The 13,560-nt window shown below is 52.0% G+C and overlaps 1 non-coding gene and 1 pseudogene across 1 annotated transcript; both read left to right on the top strand.

The window, feature by feature from the left end:
• Positions 1-13,560, top strand: part of LOC120375816 — a 647,258-nt pseudogene that overhangs the window by 167,038 nt on the left and 466,660 nt on the right.
• On the top strand, positions 1,399-1,481 carry TRNAS-AGA. The gene has a single exon. It is a non-coding gene; the product is annotated as a tRNA-Ser (tRNA).

The raw sequence follows: 13,560 nt of genomic DNA, 5'->3' as shown, positions 1-13,560 counted from the left end.
CTGCATCATCTCATTGGGTGCAGGGGTGCTCGGGGTGGGGGCAGCTCGCAGAAGCACAGACCCACCCTGCCCTGCCATGCGGAGGGGCCGGCAGCCACTGGAGCGAGCAGGCAGATGCTGCTCAGCTCCACTGCACTGACGGCGCCCCTGGGGGAGAGTGCCAGGTGGGGCCAAGGGAGTGACCTGGTCCCAAAACTGCTGGAGCCCCACGGGCGAGACCTGGGAACCAGGACTGCCAGCCAGACAAACACCTTTAAGAGGAGGCGACCCTCTCCCTGTCAAAAACTGATCTTCCTCCTTCAGTTCAGTGACTGAATTGTTCCTTATCCCGGCAGAGCCAGAGGACTGAAAGCAGCAACATCAAACCCCTGTGTAGCTCATGGGAATGGACATAAACACTCCCTGGTAGCTGAGGAGATGTTCAGCTTTGCCCTTGGTCAACTACAAGGCTAAAGGGAAAGGAGGTGGCGCCAAGTATAAAGAGTGAAACACGACACATCATAGTTATGCCCATGGTGGCTGCAAAATCTTTTGATGTACTTCTTCTTATCAGCAGTGTATTGTTTTCTCTGGAGTCTAGACCTTGACTATACCTTGGCCAAGAAATTTGTACTCTGATAAAATAATCGACTGCCCCTGGTGAAGGCAATGGACTTGACACCCACTGGGGTGTCCCAACACAGGTACAAGTACTAACAGCAATGGCTGCCTTTTAGCCATAGATTTTAATCGGGGCAATAAATTGAAACAAACTCCTGTTAAATCATTTCTCAGCCCGAGTCCTTCACCCACATTCCCTAGAGCATTGGGCCACCATGTGGACGTTTCATTTCCGACTTCAGTTTCACACAGAGACAAAATTTCCTTTGCACAGATCCATGAACAGCAAAATCTTCCTGTGTCTCTGGTCTGAGCCAGGGCATTCGATTCCAGAGAACCCTTCTCTCCTGCAATGGCGACGGTCAGACAGAGGGGACGTGGCACCTGCATCACTGGCAGGGAGATATTGGCTCAGCTCTTTCTTTCTGCTGCTGTTCGTAGACCATGAAACATCAAGGGTGGAATGCAAGGCTGAATTCACGCACCAGCCCTCAGTGCCCCAGAGAAATCCTGCCCCCTGCTATTGGAACGATGTGCTGGAGATTTGAATAGGAAAGGGACTGTCTGAATTGTCAGAGTGGGGAATGAACAACAATCTACGGCAATGTCATTCACACAAACACACTCTCATCCTGCTCCAACCAGAAGGGAAATGGGCAGGAATTCTCGCTGTTCAGCCCAGGACACACTTACACTAATGCAGCCATGAGTGTGCTGGGGAAGCTGGTCTGTCAAGCAATTTGAAGCGACAATTCAGTGAGAACAGAATCATCATGTAGTAGAACAACTGTAGCTTAAGTAGTTGTGGCCGAGTGGTTAAGGCGATGGATTAGAAATCCATTGGGGGTCTCCCTGCGCAGGTTCAAATCCTGCCAACTACGCAAGCTCTATGTTGCTGTTGTTATTATAGTCTAAGTATCTGAGCATCCACAGTGCAAACTGGAGCCAGATCTAGTTTCACTCTGTCTACACTTAAAATGCTGCTGTGGCACTGCTACAGCACTTTGGAGTAGACAGTGACTGGAGGGGTTTTCCCATCCCTGTAATAGCTACATGGACAAAACCATTCTTCCTTTTCTTTAGCACTATCTAACCAGGGCTTAGGTCACCTTAACTCCATGGGTTTGTGGGGGGGGGTCACACCCTGAGAGTTGTCGCTCTGCCAGTTCAGTGCCCAGCGTACACCAGCCCTTAGATCCCTCTTGGTATTTCAATGCAGGCACTGACCTGTGAGAGGAAAACATCAGCTCACAAACACACAGACTGAATTCCCCACATTTAATCTCGCTGCACTTTCCAGAAAGTCACAAAATTCAATTTATTCTTGCTAGGACAGAGAAAAAATAAGTGACACTAAGTTTTTAGCTTGGTTAAATAAAATTAAGTGTTTAATTAATATAGTAAAATCTGTACTGATTCCTCTAACTAACACCACAGCGTGAAATAGGAACAGAGACAAATCTTGTCGGTGACGAATAATTTCGCAAATGATCTTCCCATTATTAATTTTCACGCTGCCCCCACTGGAGGTCTGGGCATCTCCAATGTCATTGCTCTGCATTCACCTTCCCCTTAGACTTGTTCTCGGACATTCGCCTTCCTCTGCAGCGTGGGGCACAGGTCACTTGCTGGAGGATTCCCTGCACCTTGAGGTCTTTAAGCCACCATTTGAGGACTTCAGTAACTCAGACATAGGTTAGGAGTTTGTTACAGGAGTGGATGGGTGAGATTCTGTGGCCTGCATTGTGCAGGAGGTCAGACTAGATGATCATAATGGTCCCTTCTGACCTTAAGTCTATGAATCTATGAATCTTTTCCCAAATTTGGAAAATTGTGCAGTTCAGAATGTGAATAGTGACCTCGTCTCCTTCCTGCACCTGCTCTACATTGCTCCACAGCAGTTTCTCCACCTGCAGAGTCACCCCAGCACGGCAGTGCAGCCGCCCAGGGGTCAGCAGGGGCCCCTGGCAAGGACAGTGGGTGCAGCTAACAGCCCAGTGTGCCTGGCCGTGAGGCAGCTGTAAAAAAGCAACCCCCCCACCCAGAAGTACAGAGACTGAATTCCTTAACTTTAACATCATGACCCCCTGTAGAAAGCCACACGTGTCAGTTGTAGTTTCACAGGGAGAGGCAAAAATCAAGTGACACCAATTTTCAAGTTGAGTAAATAAAGTTGAGGAGATAGTTATTAACCTCCCAAAAATATACTAAAGATCCCTCAACATAACACCTGAAGGTGAAATATGAACAGAGACAAACCTTGCCAGCAAAGGCTCATTTCCCAAACGATCCTCAAAATGTTACTAATTCCTACCCCTCCTCCGCAGGAGCTCTGTGCAGTGTAACTGTTCTGCAGGCAGCTTCCCATTCAATGCTGTTGTGGGACATTCCCAGGCCTGGAAATGTACCAACGACAGAATTTGAAGAGCAAACCTGGCTCCCCGCACCAGGCAGGATTTGAGTGTTTTGTCCCTGTCACTTAGTCTGTGTCAATAGTACAGACGCCATGGGCAGGACTCCAGGCTCTGCTTGAGGGATCCTGGCACAGGGGCTGGGGGGGGAGAAAGGATTGTAGATTCTAACCTGTGCTCTGGAGAGGAGGTAATAAGTGAAGCAGCATTTTTAACTCCTCCCCTCCTCAGGGCTGGAATTCTACATTCCACAGGGCCAAACAAGGGGGTGATGTCATTTGGCTAATGAAAACCAGTGCTCTAGGTGAGGCTTGAACTCACAATCTCAGCATAGTTCCTCTCAGCACTGCCCTATAAGTACTGTGTGCTAACCAATTGTGCAACTGGAGCACCTGCTAGCTATGGTTCTCCAAGACCCCTAGGCTGATACAGGCGAGGAGTGACCCCAAAACATTCTCAGTGGGGCTGGGAGCAGGTAGCGACAAGTGTTGTACTCGGTGGGGTGGATTCTTCTTAAGGGTTCCAGGCACCATTTGACCCTTTTGTTCTTCCCTGTGTAATAACAGAGCTGGTTAAGACTCAATGGAGAGTCTTGCTGCAGACCAACAGATCTGAAATCACTGATAACCAGCTCTAAGCATTAGTCCTGCTTTGGGACAGCGTCTCATGCAGGAAACTGCCCAGTCTGCGCTAGCAGTGAGGCTCCCTCACTAACAGCTGAAATCAGGGAGAGCTCTGTGAAGTGCAGGGACCCGGGGTGCCTGGACAGGGGGGAACGACACCCCAGGACTTTTAAAAATGGGAGGGCTCTGCCTTGCCACTTTGTAATGACCACAAGGGCAAGTGAGGGTGGGGAGGGGACAGAGAGCAGTGAGCAGGAGGAAGGGGCAGCATAGGAGTCCATCCAGCTCTGAATCTTGTTTTCTGACAGTAGCTAATGTCAGGTGCCCCAAAAGCCAATCCTCAAGGCACCACTGGGAGTTGAACCCAGGATCTCCTGTTTACAAAACAGGTACTGTAACCACCTAAGCCAAGGTGCCTGCTATTACTTAAAGTGTCATGTCTGCCCACACCTGACTCTCTGCCAATCCCCACTGGGCCCTGACAAGTGTTGTTCGTGTTTGGATTCTGTAAAGCAGAGGAGCAGGTGAAGTTTTGCTCCCAAGGTGGGTGTGTGATTCTTTGGACAGGTCTACACTACAAAATTAGGTTGGTGTAATTACATTACTTAGGCTGGCAATGCAGTTATATCAACCTAATCCCGATGTAGATAGTGACTCAGCTGTCAGAACTTTCTGGAGCTATGAAAGGGGAGGGGCCCAGCCTCTGTAGCAGGAATGCAGGGCAGGGGAGTTCATGGCTGGCATGGAGGGATACTGGTGGAGGTCACTTATGGTGATATAATGACCAGCAGCATTTACACTGACAATTTGTCACTTTAAGTTTGCTGCACAAAGCTCTAGGCCTCTTGTCGAGGTGGTTTTATTTTGTCACCAAAACAGGGCAGTTTTGTCGCCAGACGTGGCATTGCAGTGTGTGCACCAGCCACAAGCTGCTGACCGAGGGACCATTGTGTGTTTTTCACACACCTGAGCAATATAATGATACTGAAATAACTTTGTAGTGCAGACCTGGCCAAAGATTCACACACACACACACACACACACACACACACACACACACACACACACACACACACAGCTTGCAAGGAAAACCTCACCTGCTCCTCTGCTTTGCAGAATCCAAACACAAGCAAAGCTTTTCAGGCCCCAGTGGGGATGGCAGGGAGTCAGGTGTGGGCAGACAGTGTGTTGCTGCCACAGGCAGGCACCATGGCTTAGCTGGCTAAAGCACCTGTCTTGTAAACAAGAGATCCTGGGTTCAACTCCCAGTGGTGCTTTGTTGATTACCTTTTGGGGCACCTGGTATTGGCTACTGTTGGAGGACAAAACACAGAGCTAGATGGGCCTTTGGTCCAGCCCAGTCTGGCTGTTTAAATTACACTGATAACAGAATTACTGAAAGTTTGGGAGTTAAGAGCTGATAGGTCAGTGGTCCAGCCTGTCACACATGACACCCTCCCTCTGGGACAGGGGCAGGTCTGGGCTCTCACACCAAATGGCTCATTGTGGCTGCCAGAACCTGTGGGCGGCTCATTTAATTTGCACGGAGGGTTGAGTCCTGCTTTGTGCACCGTGTGTGAGAATGAAAATCCTAAACCGCCCTTTGAAATAACAAATGCAGCAGGACATGTTATTGTCCCTGCCCCAAAGCAGACAGACCAATGGAGAAATGCCATCGAGTCCATGGTAATACTCCGCTGCCATTTTAACTTTTTCGCTTGCTAAACTCCCTACCAACCTCATGGGGTCCAGAGCCCGGTATTGAACCTGAACCAAGACGTCTACAGTGCAAATTAACCACCCCATGCCCCAAGCCCTGGGACCCTGAGCTGGCATGGGACAGCCGTGGGTGTTTCATTGCAGTGTGGACATAGCCTAGCATTATGTCTACACTGCCATTAACACACCCAAGTCACTATTCTCAAACCCTGGGTCAGTTGATTCAGGCTTGTGGGGCTTGTGCTACAGGGTTATAAAATTACAGTGTAGACACTTGGGCTTGAGCCCAGCCTCCAATGGGGCTGTGCCGATCGGGTGTCCGCACTAATTTCGGCATCAATATGGTGATCCCGGGGAAGATTGGGGTCCCCAGGTTGCCTAAGGAGGGGTGAACTGGCCCAGGTCAGAAATGGAGCAGGTCAAAACTCCTGTGCCGATCAGTAGTGGGGTCGTGCCTGTGAATAGCCCCTGCAGCATAGCCTGGGCAAGACAGTGAGACACGGTCTCTTTTTATACAGACACCCCCCGCAGAGCCTGGCTGGGGGGATGGGAGTACCCACACGCTGGGGATTCTGACTTGGGGGGAGGGACGCCCCTCTGCAACACGGATCTTGAAAAGAGGAACAGCGACACCCACACACCACAGATAATGGATGGGGGCAGGGGAACCACACACGGGAGCTAGTTCATGGGGTGGGGGACACACCCATATGCTCCGTTGCACCATTCTTAATGAGAAGAATGGGGGCATCCGCACAACACGGATCCTTAACGGGCGGGGGGACACCCACACACTCCACTATTAACCAGCAGGGACAGGGGCACCAGACACCCCCAGTTGCGTGGAGAACACCCACATCCACTGGATCCCTCATGGGGGGTAAGACAGAGGGGATTGTAATGGGGCCCAGCGCACCCACGCACCAGGGATTGTTAAGGGTTGAAGGGACAGGGACACCCACACACTCTGAGATCACGTACTTGGAGGAACGCAAACCCTCCACAGAAGGACCTGGTCTGTTCCACGCTGGCAGCCCAGCCTGGTTGAGTCAAAGTCTCCTTTTATACAGGCACATCCCAGAGATCCTGACTAGGGCGAGAGAGACACCCACCCCCCAGAGATCCTTAATGGTCTAGGGTGCACCCACACACCAGGGATTCTTATGGGTGGGAGGAATGGAGACAGCCAGACACACTGAGATCACCTCCTCCAAGGAGCCTGGGCCAGACAGGGAGACACAGTCCCCCTTTACAGATCTGCCATACAACCTTCCTCCCACCCCCTCCACACAATGTTCTTATTTGGAGGTGAAGCCAGGGAAATCCCATGGAGGACTCTTATCTGGGGAACTGGGCGTACCCACTTACCACCAGAGATTCTTAAGGGCAGGAGGAACAGGGACTCCCACATCTGTGGCATGGGGGTGGGTCGCCTGCTGGGATCATCGGGGCATATTTCACCTCGTCAGTTCCCTGCCATTGCCTTGGGGGCTCCTTGTTTGCTGCCTCTGGCACCCAGTTTAGCCTCCTTCCTGAGGGCTGAAACGCTTTGATCTATCTAAGGTCTGTGGGATCAATGTGTGTCATGGTGTAATTCTATGTTATTCGGGGGTCTGACTAGCTGAGCTAATGGCCCCTTCTGCCCTTAAACGCCATGAAAACATTTCCCTGGTTTCTCCTTGCACCTGACAGACACCACGGTGAGGGGCCCAATAGAAGATCCTGGACACAGAGCTCTGGCTCTTACTTTACTTGGGGACGTCAGCGCTTTCCTAGCAAAGCTGCTGCTAAAGCGCTGGATTTGGGGAACTGTTCGGCTCCGGTTCAGAGATCTGCCTCCGGGGTGTGAACCTGCCACGAGGAGCGGGAAACGGAACCAGCAACGGGAGGCGTTGGCTGAACTCCAGGCTGCCCCCGTGTGGCCAAAGCTTAGAACTGAGCAGCAGAGTTTAAAGCTGGCGCTGGGAGGGATCTGAACACGCGGGGCACGAAGGCTCCTGCGTGTAACGCTTGTTTGGTGGGCAGCTGAGCGTAGCTGATTGCTGGAGTTCAGGGCTGCACCCGGGGTGCTGAACAGGTGTCTGTGCTCAGGTTGGCCTCGCTATGATGTTTTCTGGGAAGTTTGGGGTCACCAGTCGCCCTAGAGAGAGAGGAGCCAGGTCAGCCCACGAAAGGAGGCCGGCAAAACTCTGGTACCAATTGGCCGTGGGACTGCCCCTGTGAAGAGCAGCTGCAGCCCCGCCAGGGAGAGCCGGTCTCTCTTTATGCAGCCCCCCCCATTCCTCAGGACGAGGGTTGTGCTCAAAGATCTGTGCCCCGTGTTTTCACCTCCGTGTGAAGCGCGCAGTGCAAATAACCCTCAGCGCATCAGCTCAGTTCCAGGCTCCACTTCCACCCGCTCAGGTAAGATGGTGCAGAGGCTGGGTGGCTGTGGGCCTGGGGAGGATGGCTTTTGATTTTTCGGCCTGACCGCTACGGGCAGCAAGGCCAAAAGTCAGATGGCCGGCTCTCCCGTCCACCACGCTCATCAGGAGCCCTTAGTCAACAGGCTCGGAGAATGCGGGCAGCGTCCCCCACTACCTCTCACATGCAAAGCGAGCACTCTGCCGCTTGAGCTAATTCCCCGCAGCTGGCCTGACTCTCAGGCACCGGGCAAAAAAAGGCAAGGGCTCTGTGGCCTTAAGCAGAACACAGCCTGAAATGGGGGCGGGGCACTACCCAGAGCTGGGGAAGGGGGTCCGAGTCCCAGCCACGCTCCTCGGCACAAACACCAACGCTCCTCCCTGGAGTGTGTCTGGGCTGAGAGTTAGCCCTGAAACAAGCACCAAGCTTCAGAAGACAACGCAGGGATAGATCACTTGACGATTGCCTGCTCTGGCCATTGCCTCTGAAGCGCCTGGCATCGGTTACTGTCAGAAGACGGGATAGTGGCCTAGATGGACCATCGGTCTCACCCAGGAGGGCCGTTCTTATCTTCACCACTTTCCTCTAACCCAAGCAAAGCCAGGAGAGGTCCCGCGGCTTCCTTGCCGCAGGAGGACGCGTGCATTGATCCCCGCTGCCTCTTGGAGTGCGGGAGTCCGACTCTGCACCCTCTTCCTGGGACTCACAGTGATTTTCAGCCAGCCAGTAAAACAGAAGGTTTATTGGACACAGGAACACAGGCTACAGCAGAGCTTGTGGGCAGAGACAGGACCTCTCAATCTGGCCCTTCTGTGGTTCAGGGTGCTTGGATCCCAGCCTAGGATTCTCTGAACTCCCCTCACCCAGCCCTAAATTGAAACTGACTCCCCCTCTCCACTCGGCTCTCTCCTTTGTCTAGCTCCCCTGGCAGAGATGTTGACCTCCCCTCCCCCCTGCCTAGCTCAGGTTACAGGCTGAATACCTGTCCCTCACCTAAAGTCCTCCCCATCTCCCCCAACTCCCACACAGACAGCCCCTACTCCATCACATCTCTCCCCCTTTCAAGACTGAACTGAGCGGGGTCACTCTGTCCAGTGACCCGGGGAAGTTCAGGGCCCCCTCTCCGGGACAGCGTGTCTGCTATCAGGTTGGCACTTCCCTTCATGTGGACCACGTCCATGTCGTAGTCCTGCAGGAGCAGGCTCCACCTCAGGAGCTTGGCGTTGGCTCCTTTCATCTGGCGCAGCCAGGTCAGGAGAGAGTGGTCTGTGTACACGGTGAAGTGGTGCCCAAAGAGATATGGCTCCAGTTTCTTAAGGGCCCACACCATGGCCAGGCATTCCTTCTCGATGGCCGCGTAGTTCTGCTCCCGGGGTAGCAACTTCTTGCTCAGTTACACGATGGGGTGTCTCTCCCCCTTTTCATCCTCCTGCATCAACACCACCCCCAGCCCCGTGTCTGAGACGTCAGTGAACACCATAAAGGGCTTGTCAAAGTCTGAATTTGCCAGAACTGGGCCACTGAGCAGAGCCTCCTTCAGCGCCTGGAGAGCCTGCTGGCAGTCCTCGGTCCAGACCACCTTGTCTGGCTTCCCCTTCTTGCACAGCTCAGTGATGGGGGCGGCTATGGCGCTAAAGTGGGGCACGAACCTTCGATAGTACCCCGCCATTCCAATAAAGGCCTGGACCTGCTTCTTGGTCTGGGGAGCGGGCCAGTCTCTGATCACCTCCACCTTGGCTGGTTCCGGCTTTAGGCAGCCGCTCCCCACCCGATGGCCCAGGTAAGATACTTCAGCCATCCCCACCTTGTACTTCTCAGCCTTTACGGTTAGCCCAACCTCTCGGAGTTGGTCCAGCACTTGTTTAACCTGGGACACATGGTCCTCCCAGGTCTGGCTGAAGACGCAGATATCGTCAATATACGCCACGGCAAAACTCTCCATCCCCCTCAGTTGCTGATCCACCAGACGCTGGAAGGTGGCCGGCGCTCCCTTGAGGCCGAAGGGCAGGGTCAGAAACTCGTAGAGCCCCAGAGCGGTGATAAAGGCCAATTTCAGCCTGACATCTGCGTCCAGCGGCACTTGCCAGTAGCCCTTTGTAAGATCCATGGTGGTGAGGTACCGAGCGCCTCCCAGCTTGTCTAGGAGCTCGTCAGGCCTGGGCATGGGGTTGGCATCAGATACAGTGATGGCATTGAGCTTTCGATAGTCCACACAGAACTGGATCGACCTATCCCTTTTGGGGACCAGGACCAGAGGCGAGGCCCAAGGGCTGGAAGATGGCTGGATCACCCCCAAAGCCAGCATGTCCCTGACCTCTCTTTCTAGGTCCTGGGCAGTTTTTCCTGTGACCTGAAAAGGGGAGCATCGTATGGGGGGGGGGGGTGTTTGACCCGGTCTCCACCTGGTGGACAGTCAAATTAATGCGCCCGGGCTGGTTGGAAAACAGCTGTCGGTACAGATGTAGCACCCCTCTGATCTCAGCCTGCTGGGCCAGGGTCAGCTGATCAGAGAGGGGAATCGCCTCCAGGGGGGAACCAGCCTTTGTCCCCGGGAATAGATCCACTAAAGGGTCATCTCCCGGCTCCTCCCAATGTCCACACATGGCCAACACCACATTCCCCCTGTCATAGTATGGCTTCATCATATTCACATGGTACACCCGGCAGTGATGAGCCCGGTTAGACAGCTCCACCACGTAGTTTACCTCATTTAGTTGCTTGATAACCTTGAAGGGCCCTTCCCAGACAGCCTGGAGTTTGTTTTTCCTCACGGGGATGAGAACCATCTGTCATAAACAGATAGTTAAGGGTTAAAGTGTGTTTTACCTGTAAAGGGTTAACATGCAGTACCTGGTGACCACCTGACCAAAGGACCAATCAGAGACGAGATAATTTCAAATCTCTGTGGAGGGAAGCCTTTGTCTGTGTTCTTTGTGAGAACTGTTTTTGAATCTAACAGAGGACAGTCATGTCTCCAAGTTCTCCTGGAGTAGTTTCTACTAATTAATAGTGAGTATTAATTAGAAAGGCGAATTAGTCTTATGATTTGATTTCTATATTTGCAATTGTGTGTTTGCTAAAGGAAATGCTTTATTCCTATTTGCTGATATTGCTTTCACTGAGAAAAGGGGGAGAGGGGATTCTCTCCAGAGATTGATAAGGTTATACCCTATGAGTGTCCAGCTTGGGCTCATAGAGATTCTGTACTTTCTTTTTGTTCTCTTAATAAATTCTTTTCTTTTCTTTGGACTTGGTTAATTCCTTCCCTTGGGGAAATTCAGGGGAAGGGGAGGGGGAAGTGGACTGCTTCCCTGTGTGTAGAGATTCAAGGCGTTTGAATCCAGGCATTCTGTCTCCGGAGCAGGCTGGAGAGAGGGAAGAGGGGGGAGGTTCCTCCTCTGTGAATTGATCTGTGTTCCCAAGGGGGGAAACAGGGGTGTCCCGGCCCACGGAATTGACCGGGTGGTGGCAGCCGAAGGGGAGACCTACCCTAAGATTTTAGGGTGGGGGAATACATGCGGGTCCTCACTTTGAAACCGCCCAGTTTCAAGTGAGGGTAGACTCTGACATGGTGGCAGTGGTGTTTCGGACCCAGAGAGAGAGGCAAGGCTTTTCTACCAGAGGCACTCTGAGGCAGTTTCAGGGTTAGAAGTATTTTCAGTTTTTTGCAGGGCTTTCTGTTACAAAGCCTCCTGTGGAGCGATACTTGCGTCCATTGTGATACGAGGTACCACTCAGGATTCCTGAGGTGGGGGGAAGTGCTCGCCAAAGTACATCCCCATCCAACAGGAAAAACAGGTTTGGGGGGGGGAGACGGAAACCCTCCAGCCAGGTTTTTTTTTTCTCCCTGTGTCTTTTAAAAGGATCAGGAGACAGGAGAACAGATCCCTGAGGAAATAGACCAGATTTTTCTCAGGGGTATTGTTAGCAGCAGCCTTTCAGCTGGGCTGCTGAGTACAGCAACTCAGAGCAGAGGCAGTTTACAGTTTCAGCCAGGTTGGCTGGAGGCAATTTAGTTTTCCAGCAGGCTTTGTTGGAAGCATATTTTCGTTCTTGTTGCTTGGACAGGCAGCTTGAGGAAAAGGCAAGTTTCAAGCAGTTTTCAGGGTTAGGAGGAGTTTTTTTCTCTGCTGGCTATGCTGAGGAAAAAAACTCTTCCCTAGAGGTGTGTCCTTCCTTTGTGATATCAGGTATCACTCAGGATTCCTAAGGTGGGGGGAAGTGCTCGACAAAGTACATTCCCATCCAACAGGGAAAACAGGTTTGGGGGGGGGAGACAAAAACCCTCCAGCCAGATTTTTTTTCCCTGTCTTTTCAAATCCTCTGGAGCCAGGGAATACAAATCTCTGAGAGGATTTACTACACTTTTCTGCAGGTACTAAGTAGCACCAGCCGGTCAGCTGGGCTTATTAGGAAGATTGTTTTTTTGGAAACAGATTTTCAGCTGGGTTTAGCTGAGGCATAAGGTTTCTAACAGGCTGTGTTAGAAAAGGATTTTTTTCCTTCTTTTCTTTTTTCTCCTTTTTTTCTTTCTGTCTGCTTAAAAACAGCTAGGAAACAGGTGCAAGTTTTTCTAGGAGGCTTGTTAGAAAGGACCCCCACTGTGAGGTACTTAGCAAGTGCTAGAAACAGGACAAACCAGTTTTTTTGGTCTTCTCAGTATATCAGCAAACAGCAACTACACATTTGCAAATGAAAAGGTTTTGTTTCTTTTCTATTCAGTCTCTCGGGAATAGAAAGGGTTAGGAATTGGGGAAACTAGTTCACTGACTGCACAGGGGTGTGGCCAGCACCAAAAAGCAACACCAGCAAGCCACACATAAAATTCACTGACTGCAGAGGGGTGTGGCCAGCACCAGAAGGCACTGTTCCCCATCCCAAGAAATTTCCCACCTACATGGCAGGTGAGGACACTAAGGCCTTCTTCAAAAAGGTTAAAAGGACCTGCCATGGGTACAGCATCCCTGAAGACCAGTACAAGGACTGGTCAGGAAAGAGGACTTTTGCTGTCTATTACAATTATTCCATCCCCATGCTACTGGGGGCAGACTTGGCCAACCATGTGCAGCTGGCCAAGAGGGGGGGAGTGGTCACCCGCGGCCAGGCCAAACAAGCAGGCACTCCCATCCCTGTTCCTGAGCCATCCACCAAGACCCCGTCTGTGTTACCAGAGACCCAGACAGAGGTGGTGGAACCGGAAATCGTGCCAACAACTACAGCAGCCATAGTACATCCAGTCCCAGGACCGGAACTGGAAAAGCAACCAGCGGCAAGACCAGCGCCAGCACTGACGCCAGCGCTTGCAACTCCACCGCCAGGGGGCGCCAACGGGCCTAAACTGGCAGAAGCAGCAGACAACTCTACCCAAGAGGCTCAGCCAGAGCCTGAAATATCACCTTGTGCACCAGCGAAGAGCGGTCCACAGTCAATGGAAACAACCTCATCACCTACATCGCTCCCAAAGGAACTGGTGTCTCCCGCCTCAAGGGAACAGTTCCAGACAGAGCAGGAAGCCGATGACAGCCTTAAGAAAGCTTGGGCGGCGGCACGAAGCAACCCACCGCCTCTCAGCTCTTCTACCCAATTCCAGTTTGTTGTAAAACAAGGACTTTTATATAAGGACATTCTTTCTGGTGGACACCAGGAAGGCCAGCATCCTCAAAGACAGTTGGTAGTTCCAACTAAGTACTGGGACAAGCTCTTAAGCTTGGGCCCTGACATCCCAGTGGGCATTCTGGGGTCAACAAAGCAAAAACAGGTTAAAAACATTCCTTCCACTGGGAGGGAATGGGCAAGGACGTTGC

This window comes from Mauremys reevesii, linkage group 12, assembly GCF_016161935.1.
Source record: "Mauremys reevesii isolate NIE-2019 linkage group 12, ASM1616193v1, whole genome shotgun sequence".
Lineage (NCBI taxonomy): Eukaryota > Metazoa > Chordata > Testudines > Geoemydidae > Mauremys > Mauremys reevesii.
This window is presented reverse-complemented; position numbering and strand designations above follow the sequence as displayed.